Source organism: Parasteatoda tepidariorum, chromosome 8 (assembly GCF_982258835.1).
Source record: "Parasteatoda tepidariorum strain Cologne lab strain chromosome 8, Ptep-v5.0, whole genome shotgun sequence".
In the NCBI taxonomy this organism is placed as follows: domain Eukaryota; kingdom Metazoa; phylum Arthropoda; class Arachnida; order Araneae; family Theridiidae; genus Parasteatoda; species Parasteatoda tepidariorum.
The window spans coordinates 72,761,051-72,778,124 of NC_141762.1; the positions used below are offsets into that span (position 1 = coordinate 72,761,051).

General features: G+C 27.6%; 1 long non-coding RNA gene across 1 annotated transcript in view; it reads right to left on the bottom strand.

Moving 5' to 3' along the window:
* LOC139425585 (uncharacterized) overlaps window positions 1-16,219 on the bottom strand; it is a 174,288-nt gene extending 158,069 nt beyond the window's left edge. The window contains exon 1 of the long non-coding RNA XR_011636788.2: window positions 16,017-16,219. This is a non-coding gene — a long non-coding RNA (uncharacterized LOC139425585). The remainder of the gene's footprint in view (window positions 1-16,016) is intronic.
* Window positions 16,220-17,074: the final 855 nt, after the last annotated feature.

Sequence of the window (17,074 nt, forward strand, 5' to 3'; positions counted from 1 at the left end):
AATTTTGAATCACAGTTTTACAAAATGCAAAATATATAGGTATGTTATGAATATTATTTGGAAAAAAGTCTCAGATAAATAATTAATTGAAAGTTATTTGTTGCAATTTTATTAACATACTGACCTCTAAGATGCATCGAGTGTGTGAGCTGATGAGGGTTTCCAAAGATGATCACTTTTATTTGGATGATATTGAAAGCAAAATTTGCAGAATAAGCAAATTACTTTGATTAAGAAGGTTTTTTTGCTTGGACAAGGGTGTTATTTCGGCAAGAGTTAATTAATTTGTGTATGTCTTGAAAAAACAAGAGAATAAAAATAAATGTATTAAAACAATCGAAAAGTGCCTGAAGCTGTCTAATTTTACTATAATAAAAAAAAGCAACTCCGTTACTGCAAAAACAATATGCTATTATTTTAAAGTATTTTGTACATATTTATGCTAAAAAAATAAGGGTATATGATTATATTTCTCGTTTTAACACTCATATGAAAATATTTCTTGTTAACACTGTTGCAGTACACTTTTTTCAATGACTGAAACTTAAAAAAAAACAGTTGAAGTACATTTATTTTATTCCTACTCTTCAAATCAAACTAAAGCAATTTAAATGTTACTTGAAGTAATTTTACATTACTAAAAATCTTAGAATAAACAAATTATGAAAACAGTAAAGAAATCGATTCTGTATATTAAAATATCTATAATCCTGATCCTTTAAGTAAGAACTTTCTAGGAAAAAAACGTAATATAATTTAATAATAAGGAATGATATCTCTCTGTAAGAAAATGTAGTGCATGTCTGTCCATTATAGGCTCCTAAGCCATACAACAGAAAGCAATGAAATTTAGCATACAGATAGCTCGAAACAAGAGAAGGAAATGTTTTAATGATAATATGAAAAGTTTTAAGCACACAAGAACTAAACAAGACAGCTATATAATGATTTTTACACTGTTAAAACAATTAAATGTGATATAATATGAAATACTTTAAACACCTAAGAACTAAACGCTGCAGCTATGTAAAGACTTTTAATGTGCTGAAACAATTAAATAAAATATGAAATGCTTTAAACACAAGAACTAAACACTGCAACTATATGAAAGCTTAAGGTAATAAGACTTAAAATAATTAAGTATAATCTGAAATGTTTTAAACATACACAACTAATAAACTCTGCAGATAAAGAATTTTACTATGTTCAAACATTTAAAAAATATTGTAGAGTGAAATGCATTAAACACCCAAGATTTAAATGCTGTAGCTACATAAAGACTTTTAATATATTAAAATAATAAAATATATTAGGGGAGAGTCGGGTAGCCCCGCCCAGCGGGTACCCCCGCCCACAGTCAATTTCATATGTATAGAATATTTTTTCAAGTCAATGGGTCATCGGACATTAATTGTTATATTAAAAAAAGATTATTTTCAAAGTTTCAAGCATTTATGCAACTGCTAACATGGTAAACAATAGTTTTGAAAATATGTTGAATACAGTAGTCATGAAATTAAGAAAAATTGGTTGAATGTTTCGATTAAACTTCATTTTAATACAAAAAAAAATAATTTTTTCTATACATACAGCATTAAAGTATGTAGTCTTAAATTTAATTTGCACAAAGAAAGAAGTTTGTATGCAAAAAATTGTTCGAGTAATTACAAATTCCCAAAAAAATTGGATTTCGGGTAGCCCCGCTCACATGAATGTCGGTTATCACCGCCCAATTTTATTTCGTCGATAAATGTACGGTTGCAAAGATTATTATTTTATTGCTTCAAATTTGAATGTTATATGCATTTTTAACAACAAATATATGTTTTAATATTATATGAAACATAAATTTATATATTTTAAAATGAAAAATTAAATATTTTTAAAATGTAATTAATATATACAAATTAAATTTAATATCAAGAAATCATAAATATTATGGTAAGCTATTTGCTTACTTATTTATTTTCACTTATTTGTGAACGAATCAATCTACAGAGGCATTTGAATGCAATCAAAATACAAAGTGAATTTGTAATTTTATAAGAAGTATTTTATATTAAGTTTATAAGAAGAGATCAGCCAAATAAGTTTATATTGAAAAACAACTATTGTTATTAATTATTGTTACTTATATTAAATTATTTTTCGTTAAATATTTAATATAAATATATATTAATATTATAATATATTAATATACATTAATAATGATAAAAAGTATGACATTTGTTGTTATTAAATGATAGAATTCACTAAAAGTATATAAATATGCAATAAATAAAATAATTTTGCGATAAAAATGATAAATGAGGTTTATCTCTTGTCAATACATTGGTCATTCTCATTTACACCAGAAAAAATAGCCAAAAAACACAATTTTTGTAACTGGGCGGGGCTACCTGACACATTTTGAAAAGAGCTGAAAAACATGTTTTTTTAAATTTCTATTTTCTTAAGTTTAACTATTCTTTTTTGGTTTATTCGTTTTGCATTATTTAATTAGATGATAAAACAATAGAAACATATGAAAATGTTGATTATTACCCAGTATTATACAGAAATATAAGCAATACTCCTTAAGTGAGCGGGGCTACCCGACTCCCCCCTACATATAAAATGCTTTCAACAACCAGCAAACTAAATGCTGCAGCAGCTACTGAATACGTCTACTAATCAAATAAATAAAGCAACGAATTTTACTATTTTAAAACTGCGAACTATATTAATACATAAAATTCTTTAAACGCCAAAGAACAGAATGCTGTACCTTTTGAAATCTCTATTAAGACTAGCATTTAAAATAAAAAATGGTAAACTGGAGATTTTTATAATGATTAAAATACTTCAACAAGGATGAATAAGAAAATTAAAAAAATTACTTAGAATAAAATACGCGTAATTCTCTCGTTGTTTTAAAAACCGTCGATATTTTAAGAGCATAGCATTTTACAGCATAATTTATGTGTCAGAATAAAAATAAAAACATTATCAAAGAAAAATACCTTGCAGTTTTTCCTTTTTTATAATTGTTCTCTTAAATTCTGTTTTTATTACCTATTTTATTGTAATTGCACAATAATCAATAAATTTTCCACTTCTGTGATCTTTAAAAGTAAATAATTATTCGTAAAAGTACAAATAATTTTTGAGTTGTTTCAAACAATTTACATTTTATTAAGCTTCAGTGAATGTTAGAAAAAAGCTATTTATTTTTTTATGATGAAGCTTTATTATTATTTCAAACAACTGATTGTGCAACAAAAATAACCAATAATGAGATACAATTTTTTTTAACTGAATGAAAGCATTTTAATACCACGGAATGTAATTTGTGTTGTTTTCTTAGTGGAGTGAAACATGTTTTTCTCCTTTTGAAGATGAAAAGGTTTATTATTTCCTTTCAACTAGTTTTTTATGTTGCCATTAGCCTTTTTAATTTTAATTATTTTATAATGATGATGAAATATTCTTACTGCCTTTTATCTTGCTTACTGCCGAGTACGCGTAACAGCTCTTGTGAAAATTATAAATAAAGTTCCTTATTTAAAAATAGAGATACTGAAAAATATTATTTTCTCTAATTAGTTGGATTCTGTAAATCCACATAAGAAATGAGTGTCTATTAGAGCTACTTAAAAGTATTTCTCCCTTTTAATATAAAGGTTTGATTGTTTAGGAACATCTCATAATAATTTTTGAGTTACCTATGATTTCTATTAAAATTTAACGCTAAATGAAATTTGTGCAAGTAAGCTTGGTTTTATTCTTACAAAAAAATTACACAAAAAAGTATATATCATAGCATTTTTTGAAGTCTTATGTGTATAATTTGTATAATTTAAGTGAGGTTTTGTACTAAAGGCTAAAGTCTACATTTGAATTTGTTATTTTTACAGTCTTAAGTAAGAACATTGTGAATTTTTCTTTAAAAAATTCAATATTAAACAATATAATTAGTACTATTTTACATTCGTGTTTAAATATTTTTAAGATTTTAGCTCGAAGCAAATGTAATCACAATATTGATCTAAAAAGTGCGAAAAATTCTTTTTTAATTTTTTATTTTAAAGGTTTGGAAGTATTTTAAATCTCCTAAAAAAATGAAAATATATTTCTTGGATTGTTAAATTATTTTTTCATCCATTTATTATTAAATTATTCAATATAATTCATATATTTTTTTATACTTTTATTAATAATATCATGACTTCCATTATATGCATTTTTAAATAGAATGTAATGCGCACAGATATTTTAAACAGCAAAATATACTAATAAACTTGAACTATATAACTCTGAAATACTGAAAATTGCTTTCAAAATTAATCTTAATAGCTTTCCCTGAGAGAAATTGCATAACATCTCTGAGCTTTAGAAAAATTTCGATAAAGGCACCGACTTGCTTTAACTATAATAGTTAAATTACTCTGCTTGTTTATTCAACCCAGAAAACGAAATGTTTTAGACTTTTATGAAACTAGTTTTAAATAGAATTCTTTGAAGCTATTGTGCATGCTCATGATTACAATCGTTTTCTATCTAAATACTTTCCTCGTAATTATCAAAGTAATATTAATAACAATAACTTTCACTTCAAGAAGTCAACGGGAGGCTTTTCGATTTTCAATAAGAACCCTCACAACTATTCTGGGTAATTAAAACTCTTTGTAAGAGGGGTTCCCAGCAAAGAACAGAACTACTTCTTTTCGCTCTCTTAATATATGAGAATGTTTTCTTTATATCTGATTCCGCTACCGGGAAGAAAATGGATATTTGCTCACCTGTATCCGATTTAAAATTAAAATTTTCGTGAATGAAATGGGATTTAGCAATGGATGAAATGGTGAAAAGTTACTTTTGCATTTTAGAGATTGCTTTCCTTCAAAACGCTATAAATACTATTGCATCGGATAGTTTAAATCTGAAATCTGGATAAGTTGGTGTTTGCCAAGCTATCTTTCCTGTATACGACGAAGGATTTGAATACTTAAGTGTATGTTCTTTGATTTTATGATTGGCTTGTCAATAATCACAGTTCTAAAGGAATTTTAAAAAAAATTCATGTAATGTTTTATTTCTATACAGGAGAGAATTTCATGCTCATATTGATTTCAGTATTTCACTAATGTAGTCTATAAGTTTGTACAAATGGATTGCTATTAATCGAGCATAGATCAGTTCTTAAGGTCCGAAAGGTAAGAAAAACTCCGAAATTTCCATTTTTTATGAATAGCAGACGAGACTGAAATCGGAAATGAACTCTCAAAACCGAAATAAAATTTTTTTCTGTTATGCTTGAGTATTTTAAATTTTTCTTCATTTGAGCAAATTATATTTTATAGAAAAATAAAATTCATTTTCAGAAATAAATTTTTGAATCATTAAAATTTTTCGTTCTCATAATTTTCTTACAGTTCAGAATTTTCGTGCATTTTTACGCAAAATTATTTACGCTAGCAAACGTTTGACAAAAAGGTTTATTTTAGTATTCCTTGAAAATTTATATGTAGATTTTGCAATTTTGTTTAATGTTATCGGTGTTTTGAGCTAAAAACTAAGGTCTAAAAATAAATTCACTATGTTTATACTTTAAATATGAATATTTGTAATTTTTTTCAAAAATTAAAGCTTAAACTATATATTTAATTCTATTTCATTATCGTTTAAATATTTGTAAAAGAATTTAGTTTAAAACACAGATAATGGCATTAAATAAAAATGTGAATAGTTATTCTTTTAATTTATTTCATGCATTCAAAAGTTTTTTAAACATCCTAAAAATGTAGATCAATATTTTTTAGGTTCTATATATTATTCAATATAATTTATGTATTTTTCCGCAACCTGTTAAGTAAACAATGTAATGCTACGTATTTTATGCACTTTTAAATAGACTATAATGCACATATATATTGTTAAACACCAAAATATATTAATAAATGGAAACGTAAATACTAAAAATTGCTTTCGAATTTATTTTTAATAGCCTTTTTCCGAAAGAAATTACTTAATCTATCTAAGCTTTAGAAGTTTTTTTCACTAAAATCCCCGACCTGTTTTAACTATAACCGTTAAATTACTCTACATGTTGATACAGCCTAGCAAGCGAAATGTTTTCATCTTTTATGAAACTAGTTTCAAATGGAATTCTTTAAAGCTATTGTGCATGCTCATGATTACAATCGTTTTCTATCAAAATACTTCTCTCTTAATTATCACAAAGTAATATTAATAACAATAACTTTCACTTCAAGAAGTCAGCGGGGGCCTTTTCAATTTTCCATGAAAACCCTCCCAACTACACTGGGTGATTAAAACTCTTTGTACGAGGGGTTTCCAGCGAAGAACAGAACAATTTCTTTTCCATCTTTTAATACATGAGAATGTTTTCTTTATTTCTGAGACAGCTACCGGGGGAGGAAAATTGATATTTGTTCACCTGTATCCTATTTGAAATTAAAATTTTGGTGAATGAAAGGGGATTTAGCGATGGGTGAAATGGTGAAAAGTTACCTTTACATTTTATAGATTGATTTCTCTTAAATCGCTATAAATACTATCATATCGGATATTTTAAATCTGAAAAACGAATACGTTGGGGTTTGCCAAGCTATATTTTCTGTATACGACGAAGATTCTGAATACTTGAAAGAAGGTTATTTGATTTTATGCCTGACTTGCCAATAGTTACAGTTCAAATGAACTTTAAGAAGTAATTCATTGGATTTTTCATTTCTGTACAGGAGAGAGTTTTGTACAAATGTTTGCTTCAGTATGTAAATACATGCATTCTGTTATGGATCGCTGTTAATAGAACCTTTAAAATGTATGAATTTTTTAAAATTAAATTACTCAGGAACCGATTTCAATCAAATTTTGTATTTATCATGCGAAATTATATACTTTAAAATCGTTTAAAAATTGCATACTTTACAATTCAAAATTTTTCAGACTATTATTAAATAAAATAATAACAATTAATATGTACTAATTGATATTTTTTGCATGAAATTATCTTTGGATAAACGAGTTTTATAATTGTATGTAAGAAATTTTCATCTCGCTTAAAAAGTTTTCGAGATATGTCAAAATAAGCAAAAACTAAAATTAACTTTAGATGGTCTAAGCTATATTTCCGTGATTGAGGAAAACACCAATATTTTTGGGATCAAAAATAACTATCTGTCGAATAAAATAGATGTTTATTCCAAGAAAATACGTTTTAGTGTCTCATTTCATAACTTAAAATATAATCTGCACTAATTAATAGGCATATTTGAGGTCACCCCTTCGAGCCATTAAGATGTAATCCAAAAGTTTCGATCATTAGATCAAAGGTTATTCAGGATTGCCCGTTTTTCTTAAAATAAAATTTAAAAAAAAAAGAAAATCAAAAAGTAACTGATGCAAAATAGCTCGGAAGGAGTATTGCATGGTAGTAATTGGTTTTAAGTCCATGTTTTAAAGTATTATGATAATAGTTACAGAATTTTAAAACATTTGCCCAATGTTATCTCATATATTATAAAACTATAAGTTTTGTTAATTTTTAAAAAAAATCACTTCAAAACGTTAAATTAAAAACTATTATCGATCTTTTTAGTGTACCCATAAAGCCACATACGAGCAAATTTTACCATATCTTGGTTGGTTTGACCATGCTTTTTTATCAGGATTAACTTAAAAAATATATAAGCTTTTAAATCCACGATTTTTTTTATTAGAATAAATTTAGTAAATACTAATTTAAATTAAACTATCATAACTCTTATATTTATTTTTAAATATAGGAGTAAATATAGGAAACTTAGTATAATACATTTTTATTTAATTAAAATTCAGTGCACTTGTCAATTAAAAATGATTAAGATAAATTTATCAGATGTACTCCATAATCTTTATAAATAAATAGCGTTATCAAGACACTTGAAATTCAATATTCTTTCATTTAATATTAAATAAAATACTATAAATATTTAAATTTTACTTTTCAAAGATTTATCTTAGCACAAATAAAGCTTATAATTGTGTGCAATCATTTTTCAATTCGGTAAAACAGTAACTATTGAAATTTTTAGACAAACATTTTTTGATTTGTAAAAACTAAATATTACGGCTAATTTCCTTATTTTGAAGGTCAGGAATCTAAATATGTCGAGAAAAAGGTTTTTTCATACAGAGTAAGTTCGTTTTCGTATCTTTTTTCGTATTTTAATATCGTGTTCGCTAATTATTTAGCTTATTTAAGTTGAGAATCTTACACCGTTAAGATTGAGTCAATTATGTGCTTTTCTGTGTATTCATTACATCAAAAATTAAATTTAGGAAATAACGCATACCTAGAAATATGTTATAAATGTTATGAAGTAATTTTCAAAAGTTGACAGCAAAATCTAGGATTTAATTCACTTAGTACTTGAATAATATAAAAGTTACTAATATTATTAAAGATAAATCTAATTAAATACATATATTTCGGTTTTTTAATGTAATAAATTTGCTTTATTTCACTTGGAATTGTTTACGTAGCAATATTTCTTTACAATCGTAATCATATATATTTATTAAATGAGATATAACTAGTTTTATGTCTTTACAAGTAGGTACAGTCTGCAAATTTAATAAAATTTAAACATGGAATGTAACTACAAAACAAAGAAGAATAAAGTAGGAACATTTAATCTGAAAATTGAATTATATATGGTTCTTGATTAAATACCAGAACAGAATATGTTTCGTCATATAAATATTCGTAATAAAAAAATTGAACTTTTAAACTACATGAAAATAAATTTTCATCTCAAAAATGACGGTACTGCTGAATGCCCTGTCCAACAAAAAAGAATAATGTTGTATATTAATCTAAAAATGTTAATCTTATATTATTGTGGTCTGAAAGAAAATACAGAAGAAAAGATGCATCTTGACAACAAGACAGTATGGTAGCATAGAAGAAAGTTTGCTAAGGAATTTTAGGATGTTAAAAATAAATATATTTACTATAGCAAAATTCGATGCTACAAGGAGTGATCAAATGAAAAGGTACGAAACGACGTAAAAACGTAACAGTTAAATATTTGCATACTTGGCCATGGGAGAACGTAGCGAGACATCTCTGGATGCGATTGTAGTCTCTGACTGGGATCGGAGCATGCGCGGGTGCCCGCATGCGCAGGAGAGAGCAGAGGCTCTTCTCAAAAGCGGCGTCCAAATGATGCGGCAGTCCGTATCAGGATAAGAAACTCGAGCACAGAAAAAGCATTAACTCATATGTATACTATGAGACACTCCGACGCCTACGCAGGCCCATCAAGAACAAAAGACCGGGGCTGCTCAAGGAGGGTGTGGTTCTGCCCCATGATAACGCGCGTCCACACGTCTCTAGAGTCACACACTGGCCAAGTTCAAGTGGGAGACGTTGGACCATTCGCCCTACAGTCCAGACATGTCGCCCTGCTATTTCCATGTGTTTGGTCCACTGAAGAAATACCTGAAAGGGAAGCGCTTCAACTCGGACGACGTACTCAAGGACGCTGTGAAGGACTGGATCTCGTCACGGCCACAGGAATTCTGGGAACAAGGAATCCTGTGGCCTGTTCATCAGTGGGATCGTTGTGCTCAGGCCTATAGTGTATATTTTGAATAAAGTCTACATTTGTACCAACCGTGTCTTTTTGTACCTTTTCATTTGATCACCCCTTGTATTTTTGAAGTAAGTGACGTTGACAGATTAGCCCTCACGGCTATAATATGTTCCAATCTGAAAGATATAAGTGAATAAGGGTTCATTAGGTGGATCTTTCATTGTAAAAAAGGCTTTATTAAAAATTAGCAAAATTCATCGAAATAGCTCCGAAACTAATGCCACTCGAATTTGAAAATGGAATGTATTCAAAATTGAAACAGTGCATATTTAAAAGCTAAAGTCTCCCGGTATAATATATATATATATATATATGAAAGTGACAGAAAGGGAGATATGTGTGAGGAAGACGTTGTTTGATTGTCGGTAAGATTCCAAGCAAATATCTCAGGTACCGTAGTAGCATGATCTAACCAACACTATGCAATCCAGTTCAGGAAAGTGTTACGAAGTTTGATATAATGACCACAGCAATAAAACATCATGACACACATTTCAATAGTTAAAAAGTTTGCTAAAAATTGTCTTGATTTCTGACTAACCGATTTAAATTTTCGAAATAATTGATATTTAACTTATTTAAAAAGACGGACCAGCAGTTCGATGGACGTGGCTAGTAGACAATAAAATTCACTCTTCTCTAAATGACGCAGTCAACTATTGCATACCATTCAGAAACATTTGAATAACAATTTTGAAAACGGAAAAAAAGTGTTAAAGAAATAAAATAAAAAATTTCTTAAAATCCAAAATTCATCAAAAATTTAAAAAAAATTTTTAAAATAAAAAATCATTTTTTTCTAACTAAGCACAGTTACATCATACACTACATTTATCAATTTGTTTTATTACTGATACAAACATAATCTTATTTTTGCACGTTCTTTTGTCTTAATTCATTCTTTTTTTGCATTTAGCTATACTTGACAAGACGGTGTTCAAGTGATTCCTCAACGATGCTGTGATTGAAAGTTTTCGAAAGTGAAAAAATAAATAAATTATAGATTTAATTCTGAATCACTAGAACATAAATATTTATTTTAATATACAGTAATTAAATGACTTTTTAGTAAAATATAATACGTTTTTATTAAAAACACACACTGACAGTTCACCAACAGTTTGAAATAATTACTCACTTTTAATTGCGATAGATAATACGTTAAATTAGTTTTTTTGTACCTAAATTTCCTATATTTTTAAGTAAATACATAAAAGTGATACACCAAAATTGAATAAAATTAATGATGGTTAAAAACGAAATTATATGTGTTCATTTTAACTTGCATTAACTATTGCAATAACTATTTTATCGTTTTGATATTCTATGCACGGTTGAAATGAATAAATATATAATGTGAAGTGAAATTTCAATATCAAAGATTTCCTTTTAGTAAGAATTATTTAATTCATTCGGGTGCTATTTAATTCAAAGGAAACTGTATGTGTGTATGTGTTGTTTAACTATCAATGGAAACTATTCCATTACTGAAGTTATTCATGATTTTGAGTAGTTTTCAGATAAATGCAACATCTTCGAAATTTTACAAATTCAGATGAACAACTAGATATTTTTCAATTTTAAATAAAATTAAGTACTTTCTTGTTAACAAGGATGTTTCACTCTTGAAAAAAAGAACACAGTATCAATTATATTATTTCGGAAGCACTTAGGTGTTTAAATGTGGCATTGTTTTTCTACGATTAAATACAGCTTTAAAAGAAAAGAAAACAATTATTTTTCTAAACTATACTTATTAAAGATAAAACGTTTTACAAACAATTTTTGAAACAAAAATAAACTATGGTAATTGAAATGAGAAGGAGACTTTATGCAATTATTAAATTTATTCGAACTGAAAAATTTATTTAGAAACTGAATTTACCTAAAAATTTCGAAACTCTTTAAATCCTTTATAGCATAAGATCTTCAGAAATTTTTGAAATATAAAGTAAAATTCTTCCAAATGTGTTTTATTTCTAAAAATATTTTAAGATCCTTTATTCGAATTTCGATTTAATATTAAAATTACATATATATATATATATATATATATATATATATATATATATATATATATATATATATATATATATATATATATATATATATATATAATAACCAATAGAAAATGTTAAGTGTGTCTGTGCCTCTTTTAAGGTCTGGAAGATTTAGTTATTTGAGTGTATTTTTAACGAATTTGCATTAAATGGTTCGAGCTACATGGTAACCTCAATGAAAAACGCAGAAAAGATTTGTAGAGAAAAATAAATAATGGAAACGTAGATAAGTAAATTGTAAAAATTCCTTGAGATACACTCTTTGGTTTTCTGTAGGATTCGAACCAAGCACCTTCGGGATCGAAGTAAGACGCCCTAACCACCAATGCACATCCCAATCCAGAGGGAGTTAGATGCTTTATTAAGTGGTCACCACGTTTATACACGAGCGAACTAAGCAGTGAAAAAGAGAAAATGGTCCTTGAAAATTAAACCACTTAATAAGAGTATCAAACATAACCTGTCTAAGCTATCGGGAGTATATTTCCCAAATTTAGACCCTTTGTACCGATAAAATTGGAAAATACAACACTAAATAGAGAATTTAACCTAATAAATTGTTTTTATGCGATACTATAAAGTAAAATGAAATTATCAAATTACACAACAGTTACCAAATTTTACAGCAAATATTATTAAAATTGTTGATTTTAAGTGCTCCAGTGAGTAAAGTGCTCCAGTGAAGTACCGTGATTTTTAGGTGTTTCCATAGAGCCTGAAACATAACAAATTGTAACTTAGTCTGATAGTTTTGATCATACTTCTTTTATTAGTTTTCTATAAGATACGGGCATTCAGTTAGCTCTTAGGTAAAAGTTACTATACTTAAAAAAATATTTTAAATATACTTCTATTTTATATTTATATATTTTTAATATTTTTCAAATGTTATTTCTGTTTAATTTTTGAAATGAGGAATTATCAACCATTATATCACATCTAAATTTTTTAATGTATATTAAAGAAATAGTTTTCCCACAGTTAATCCCATAAAAGGAAATTATAAAGGCTTTTTAAATCGTAAAAGCATCTTTCATATTAAAAAATTGACTTAAAAAATAAAATAAAATAAAATATATTGGAATAAAAGAGGAATAAAATTTATTAAAAATTCACATATAGCAAAACTCCATTCTTTCATATTCTCTGAAAAGAGACAATAGAGCATTTTCAAATAAATTTCATATGCCTTTCGTCGACAACGCATATAAACATATTAATGTAAATTTACGTTTAATTCTTCAGTTCGTACCATGAATAAATTTTATTTTCGCGTTTTTTTAATTATTATTTTTGCTCCAAAGAGCGTAATAAATTGCTATGAATCATACAAAGAACACTATTATAGACTTTTAACCATCCATGAAACTATCTTTATTTTACTTGTATTTTGTTAGTTTTTAGGTATTAAATTAAATAGCTTCAGAATTTTAAGTTTTACTGCCAATTCAAATGAAAAGCTACGAAATGAAATGAAATATATTTATTAAGGAATCATTCTCAGTTTTAATTTTATTTCATATTAGTTTAAAACTTTTTAATTCCCTTTACTACCAATGGTTCTCGCAATATTTTTTATACTCTCTATTTTAGTACTTTTCTTAATAATATAAATAATATTTCAAATTTTACAAAAAAATTATTTAATGTAGTATATGTTTATATTTAATTATTATTAATGCCTTTATAAATACAGGTTGACCCCTGAAGTCCGTTTCGGCTCTTTTAATCACTCATGTTATTAATTTTTTTTATTTGTAGAACCGGTGTCTATGTATGGTAAAGTGTCTATACAATATGATATAAATTTTTATAGTACCAAATTATGAAATGCTGAAGTTAGCGTTCTTATTTCAGATATTATGCAGGAATGATCGTCAGTCGGATACAGGGCAGACCATTTTGAAATGGAAAAAACTGAAAAGTTGTAAATTTTTTTCGATTTAATTTAAATAGACACCTTGTAAATGTATGTGTTAAGACATAGCTTTGCTTGTCTTAGCACATACATTTACATTGTCTTAGACTTAAGCTTTGAATATCGAAATTATAAATAGTTATTTTTTTACCCATAGGCAAAATGGGGTTGGTTTGAATTTCAAGGCGTCTTCACTTTTCAACCACAATAATCAAGAGTAATAGTAAACAGTGCGCATGCGTTGCTATGACGATCGTTGCTGTTTGATAATTTTTTTATAATTATTTTTTTCATTTTTAATTTTGTTATGCATTAAGTTGGTGAGTTTATTTTTGAGATAAGAGACCAGAGAGATCCCATAAATAGTAGTTGAGTTGTGAATGAAAGAGAATTTTATCATTTGAGCGATATTTTTGTTTTTATTGTTTTAATTAAGAATCAGAAATTCCTACCTACAGTTCAATCTGGATCGTTTTCAATACTAATTCAGGTGAATATCACAAATAAAGAGGGTCCATACTGACTGACACGTTCCAAAAGAGTTGAAGCAAGAAAAAAATGATGCCAAGGCCTAAACTTACCGAGTCTGAAAAAGCCAGAGAACGTAGACGGGGATACCTTAAGCGTTACGCGCAAATGGAAAAACGAAAGGATTCCGTTTGCAAGCGCAAGCATGAAACCCGTCCCTCACGAAAGTACCTAAGTGGTTGAGAGAATTGAACCTTACCGAAAAGTGAGTGGAATGGTAACTCTCGGAACCTCTTTCGTGCAAATATAAGAACTGGGTGTTGATCACCAGTTAAGGATAATAGGATCCATTGTTAGCGTACCCAATAAATTGCACAAGACCGTAGACTGTCTTCCACGCAATATAAATGATTCATTCGCCATTCAAGTAAAATTGAAAAAAGTCTAGCTTTCAAATCATATTTCATGTATGAACTTGTGAATCCGAAACGGGTGTATGATACAGCTTACAATCTATATCAAGCATCATTGTACCAATCAAAAATTGTTAATATTGATCTCGATTGGCTGTTCAATGTCTATTCTGTCATCAAAAGAACTTAAACAGAATGTGTATGAGTGGTATTTAAATATGTCTGCGAAATTGGGCACCGAGCAGTTCAGGATTAACAGTTAAAGATGTCGAAGATGTAAAAACACAAGGAAACTTATTTTCCAAACAAAAAAAAACAAAAAAACAAAAAAAAAATTAGACAACAACCATTTTGCCAATGAGTAACCTGCGATCGCATTTTCTTCATTTTGCAGTAAATCGTATTTTTTATTTTTTTAAAAGTAATTTTTGATCATGTTATTCTGTTATTGTTTTTCTACATCAATGAGTTAGAAATTAAGACGAAAAAAGTATTTTTGGAAATTTTGCGATTTTTATTATAAATACAAGATTTCCTTCTTTAGTAAATCGAAGATACTCAGAAACTTTTTTTTTATTTCTTTTTTTTTTCCTCATTGTATTACGCAATTATGTTAAGAAATCTTATGTATCTTGTGTTAAGAAATTAAGAAGAAAAAAACCCTTGTAAATAATTTGTTTATCAGAGGGTGTAGTAAGTGGTATGATCTTGTAGCTTTAGTTATTTTGCGATACCTAGGCCACTCTTATAACTGTTACTGTTAAAATACTTGCTTTAGTCGGCACCCTATGAATATTAAGAACGTCAATTACGAAACAACCTTCTTATGTTCAATAATACTAAATCTCATCTTCTTACAATTTCATCAACAAACGAAACTTATAATCCTTTCTCAAAATACTTTAAAGCATTAAGTACAATATCAGATAGCAATAAAAAAATAATATTGTCTACACCCTAACTCTTGACCGAGAGAACAGAGTTTCAAATCTCAGCCTTGACACTCCAATATTTCCTCTTTTCCCTTCACATAAAAGTTTCCGATGGCCTGCAGAACCCAATTTGTGACCCTGGGCTATTAGAATACGATACTTTTACTCACGCATACATAACAGCAAAATAGAGCTGATAAACTGTTTCTAATGTCCAGTTAAATATCTTAATATGGTTTTTAAACCCTGCTAGCTGTAAATGGTTAAAAAAACCGTATAGTTTTGTATTCATGTTTTTTCTACCATACCAGTTGTAAACGGCTTAAAAACCGTAAAATTAAAAATGCTCCTTGCTGTAAACCTTGAGGTTAAATGGATGGACAAACTGCTGCCGGTCATTTTACTATAGTTTTAGAATGAAAACTTGAGTATGTATGTTATATATATACCTGAAACTCAAGCAACTATTTTAACCAAAACAGTTTTCATTTTCTTAACTGAAAGTATTCTTAAATAAATACCGGACGAAATAAGAAAATAATTGTAACTTTTCAGTTAGTGTAATATTTTATTTTGCATACCTCGCTTATTATTGGTGAAATTCCCAGAAGTTTTCAGGTTCACTTGGAAAGCGAAAAAATCAGAAATAAAGATACACACAGATAAACAAGCTGGGACTGATGAGTATCTATAACCAAATGAAATAAAAACTTTTCTATGCCAGAGCTAATAAAGTTATGGAAGTATCTTATCGCCAATTGGGAATTATACTTGGCATGAGAGTTTTTTTCTCCGTAAGCCTTAACATTTATTTTCGCTGAATTTGAGCATAAAATATCTAACGTCATTATTTGTTATCTGAAGTCTGACTTCTCATAGTTAAAACAAAAAAAAATGTTTAATACATTACATATACATTTTATGGATTTGTTTTAATATGTTTGCAATGTTTCTGTTTCGATGGAGTATTTATTTGAACTTAAGATCTTTAATACAAGAAATATATTCATCTGAATAAGCTTCTGACGAAGGCTAAATCTTAAACTAATTTTATTTACCTTTAAAATGAAGAATATAAAACAATGCGTTTAGGAAATATTTTTACGTATATATACATCGTGAAAATATTGCACGATTTTTTTCCAGTTATTTCGGTAGAAGGTTTATTTTCACATTATAATGCTACGTTTTTAAGTTTTATCAGCCGTGAGAAAAAACGAGTATGGTCAAAAAAGTCAGAATATAGTAAAATTAACCGCTTTTATAGCTTTATTGGGAAAGCAGTAAGCTCCGCAATATTTACTGAGACTTTCTGGTAATGATTTTGGTAAAATTAACAATAACGTGATGAAATTTGATAAATGTGGAAAAATTTTGCAATTTCTTTCTCTTACCTTAGAGCATGGTATACATACTATTTATTTGGTTAAATTGACTTTTTTTAGTATTTCAGTTTTAATGCATGGTAATAAGAACTATAATTAAAAATCTGAGTTTCCGTTAAGCCTTTATCATATGAACTCGTAAATTATCAAATTAATGGTTTGAATACCGTGCATTTTTTTAAAATCAAAATTTTCTTTTTCACCATGCAAAATGGTAATTTTATTAGAATAATATTCTTCGCGTAGATTTAAGA